The sequence below is a fragment of the Glycine soja genome, chromosome 14 (assembly GCF_004193775.1).
Source record: "Glycine soja cultivar W05 chromosome 14, ASM419377v2, whole genome shotgun sequence".
Taxonomy (NCBI): Eukaryota; Viridiplantae; Streptophyta; class Magnoliopsida; order Fabales; family Fabaceae; genus Glycine; species Glycine soja.
In genome coordinates, this window is record NC_041015.1 from 9,217,921 (window position 1) to 9,223,090 (window position 5,170).

At 31.0% G+C, this 5,170-nt stretch overlaps 1 pseudogene; it reads right to left on the bottom strand.

Moving 5' to 3' along the window:
* Window positions 1-1,235: 1,235 nt before the first annotated feature.
* On the bottom strand, window positions 1,236-4,928 carry LOC114383778 (annotated as a pseudogene).
* Between the last annotated feature and the right edge of the window lie 242 nt (window positions 4,929-5,170).

Below are 5,170 nucleotides of genomic sequence, written 5' to 3' on the forward strand. Positions count from 1 at the left end.
ACTGAAAATTTTAAATATAAAAAATAGTAAAAAATTGAAAAGAAAAACATTTTTTCTGAAAAATATTTTCTAATTTTGCTAGTTAGATGAGTCGTTAACCTAGAACAACTTTTCATTTTTTAAAACTTTTTTAAAAGAGTTATTGCTAGAATAAAAAAAATACTTTCCTCTTAGATGTTTAAATTGTTTTTTATATTATTTTAAAAATTAATTTTTTTAAGTAAACATGATAGTGGGTGTAACTTAAATGATTCTCTTAAAGAATATTTTACTATTACAATTGAGAAGTTTTCTATTATTTGTTTACTCAACAATATTTTACTATTACAATTGAGAAGTTTTCTATTATTTGTTTACTCAACAAGGTTTTGAAGAACAATCTTTTTTATATATAGTATGATATTTTTTGTCTTGTGAAACTTTAAGTTAACATGATTTTTTTAAAAGGAAACCTTTCTCTTTAAGTTAAGATCTTGATCTTTCCTTTAAAAAATAAAAAACATCTTGATCTTCTTAAAAAGAAACATATTTTGTATATGTATGCTAGGATAAAAATTGACGTATTCAACTTGGTTCTGATTAATTTTATTGGGTAGAATAGGTTATATTGGACTAAAAAAAATTTGATCAAGATAAAAATTTTAAACTGACATGAAAATACAAAAATCCAAACTTGTATAAAGTCCTTGGGAGATTGATGCTCTCGTGCAGATCAAGCCATTAGTCAAATATCACCTCAATCTTATATTAAAATCCAATTGTCCCTATTAAGTTTCAAACGGACATGAGTGATCAAGTTATGATCGAATTGGGCCCTAACCAGGAAGGTAAGTTGAAATGAACAACATGCTTGCAGATCACCTTTTCAAATCGTATCACAAGATTGAGGCTCGTATAGAGGAAATATGACAATTAAGAGTATATACATACAACGTTGCAATTAAAACCAACCACCCCTTTGGGCAAAGATCATTATTTACATGTATAATAATAAATGTGTTTTTTTTATATATAGAAGATCATTATTTACATGTATAATAATAAATGTGTTTTAGATAGTCGCACAATTTGTTGCGTACTTGCTTCATTTGTTTGACAATACTTACATGCTAAAAGAATCAGAATCAAAATCAGAATATTAGACATATCAAGTTGTCTGCATATTCTTGGAGAGTTCCACAGTGCACTCTAGTATATAATGCCGCAAAACTCAAATTGTTTCCACCCGGCAGGCATGCATTCATTAAAAATCAATACATAATATTTCACCTCAATGGATTATAGGTTTCAAGGGATGAGCTCTAAGTTTTGACAAATCCATACTAGAATCCAGATCTTCATCTAGTTCACCAACAACACTTCTGCAATGACCAAAGGAAAACCATACAAATTTTAGGGTATGTAAATAGTGCAACGATATGAAATCTTAATGATACACAAAATGAAAAAGGATGGAGTAAGGGACTTACATGTTGTCACCCCTATTGATGTACAGACCAAAAACAAGTTGTACACCTTCCTGTAGTTATAAACAAGAATGATGATGACATTAGGAAGACATAAAAATTGTGAAAGGCTAAAAGGAATTTTCAAGAAAAAATCTGTAGTTAAAACAAAATTCAAGTGAAGCAAAGATTCAAAGTCACAATTATGGTGGGGAGAGATGGTATAGCAAAATTAACAAAGAATTGATTCATTCCTGGTACAGCAATCTATAATTCGAAGCCAGGGATTTGACTTTTCTAAAGTGAGCACTCTCACTTTAGAGGAAGTAAACATCTCTTTACAGTCTGATGTTTTAATGGCAAAGATTAACACTTGCCATTGTAATTTTTTTTCTTTCAAAAAACATATATATAAAGATTATCCCTCTCCCCAGTCCCTAACCATTCCATATTCCACCTGTTACATGATTAGCAAATCCCCAATGAGGATTAGGGCGTCAGGAGACAACCAAGCAACAGACTTTGTGACCCCAAAACCAAAAGGCTTTTGTTCATTTTACTCTCATTGTTAATCCAACAATCCCTCTTCCATTTCATTTTTCTTCACATTTCTTGCACTTTAATTCCCTTACACACAAAGTCGCTTGTACTCAAGGATCCATTTATGAAGAATAAGATCGAAGCTATGTATAATACAAAATAGAGAAGTATAGCTACAACCACTACTGAGGTAGAGACAAATATTGCAAAGATAATTTTCAAGATAGAAGTAGCAATAATAACAGAAAACGATCTATCTATCAAATGAACAAAAATATCACTGCAAACATTGATCTAATGCAAAGACAATAAATTTCCTTGAATCAAACGGATGGAAATTTACAACCAGCTATACTCTGGTAAAGAATATTGGGGCTTTAAAGGAACAATAAGAGAAAAAAGTGAATAACACTGTAACAAAAATGAAAATACTAAAATGGATGTGTGGTCACACAAAAAAGAACAAGACACAAAATGATTATATACAAAGAAGTTTCGTATGACACCTATTAACGAAAAGAGGACAAAACATTAGTTAAGGACTAATGTGGTTTGGACATGTGAAAATAAGGCTACTAGAGACACTGATGAAGAGAGTGTACCGCATGATATACAGCCATGTGAAAAGTGGTAAAGGGACACCTAGAAGGACATTGGAGGAAACTACTAAAAGGAGTCTCATGATGAGTATATCCTTGAGAATTGGGTTTTTAACCAAACCTAATGGTGTACTCACTGTAGTGTAATCCATGTAATAGACCTTTCCTAGTAACATAAGGTTATTGTTGTTGGGATTACAAAACCAGTTTTGCAACAACTGGTCTTTCTTAACCATGGACAGATGCTTCTCAGTCTCAAATATATCTAACATCTAGCGTAGTCGACATGGATTTTGCCCATCACCTTATGCAGAATCTAATGTTACATGGTAGCTTGCTTGTCATCTTATAGAGAGAACAAGTGGGCAAGAGGAATAAGTTTTATGTGTTTTGTATTTAATAATTGAAGCTTTATGTGGTAAAGATGTGCTGACTTTACCCTCAAAAGTGAGAATGCCCATTTTAGAGGAGCCATGTCTGAGAGCTAAATATAAATATTAAGTTCATTTAAGTCATGACTCATTCATATTTGAAGGAATGTTTATGTAATTGCACCATTTCAGCATACCTTTGTAGAATAAACTCGTTCATGGGACTCATCAAGAATTATATTTGTTGCCTGGTCAAAACCTTTCAAGACTCACTCAATAAAAAAACATTGTAATTAGAACTTAGAGCAATGACACTAACTAACACACTACAAATTGTCAATAGCTAATTATGTTCACATACAAAAGCTTACCAATATATTCCGTCCATCATTTGTAATGACTGAAATTGTCTCTGTCAACAACCAAAAGATTCGGTAAAGGATAACAACTACTAACTATTAGAATAATATGACTCATGTGAATTAAGAGTTTAAACTTGATTTAATAAAATAAAGGAACCTATTGGAAAATATGGAAAGTTAGTAAACTTTTGATAACTAACTTGTGGAGGTTTGTTAAACTTATGGGAAGTTAGTAAACTTCCGATAACTAATTTGATGGGAGTTGGTTAATAAAAAGCAAAGGGTTCTATCTCTACTATAAGCATTTTTTCTCTAATTACCATCAAGAACGTGAGAGGAAAATAACAGAAAGGAAAGAGATAGATTGGGACAAAGAAGATTGAAGAACTTATGTCTTTCATGAATCAAGGTAAGTTCTACTTATTTTCAAACTGTATGAAGGAATCATATCCTTACAGTATGTTATAGATTCATTGAACATAAACGTATGGAATCTATAACCAACATGTGGTATCAGAGCCTTTGGTTATTGAATTTATGATTCTCCATGAATGATGTTTCTTCCATACATTGTATGAATCTGATTCTAATTGGAAAATTATTCAATCCATTTTATTTTCCGTTGTGCATATTATAATTGTTTTCGAGTATGGAATGCCCTGAATCCAATTTTTGAATGTCTTGAATTGAAATTTAATATCTCTCTCTTACGTCAATTTCAATTCAAAATTGGATCAAGTAATTTGGATTAAATGTATGATAGATTTGTAATCACCAAAGTGGTCAAATCTTTATGTTTTGTTTAATTCCAAATTAGTGAAGATTGTATTTCAATTACCCATAGAATAGATGCTAAATTATAGATTATTGGTTTATGGGTTAATTGAAGTTCATTATTATAAGACATTTATGGATCACCCAAAGGTTGATTAGTTGTTCTTATAATTTATGGATATGACTGTTGGTAGTATGTATGCATTATTAGTTTTATTTATATATCCAAATATAATAAGTATTTCTTATTAATGCATGTGTCTTACCAAATGATGTTAAAGTTATTAGCATCGGTATGTTTCTTTGTGTATTAATGTATCACCCAAAGGAGAACAATAGTATACATAGAATGTTTGTTTGTTGTTTGAATCTGTATTGTATGTTTAATTTATGACTCAAAGTATCAATGTTAAGCATGTGTTAATTGCAGTATCCCTTTTTGTATCTTTGCATTCTCTTGGTATGTTTGTTCCGGTTTTTAATGGATTAAATTTCTCTGATTGGAGCGAATAAGTCCAATTTCACTTATGTGTGCTGGATCTTGATTTGACTCTTCAAGTTGAAAAACCTGCTGCTATTACTGATGCTAGTAGCAATGAAGAGAAAAACTCATTATAAGGCCTGAGAAAAGTCAAACATAATTTGTTTGATGCTTATGCACATGAGCATAGCAAATAACATTAAGTCTGCTCTTCCCAAAACTAAAAGTGCAAAAGAATTTATGAAATCTGTGGAAGAGTGCTCCCAAACTGCTGATAAGTCTCTTGCTAGGACATTAATGAATACTTTAACCACCATGAAGTTTGATGGTTCTCGTACTATGCATGAATATGCCATTGAGTTGACAAATATTACAGCAAAACTTAAGAAATCAATATATGGACTTGAACAACTTCCCAAAAATGGTATATTAAGTTCAATGATACTATTACGTCCATTGGATTTAAGGAAAACACTGTTGATCGGGATATATATTTGAAGGTCAGTGGGATCAAATTTATATTTCTTGTTATGTATGTTGATGACATCTTGCTTGCAACTAATGATCTTGGTCTATTAAGTGAGACTAAGAAGTTTCT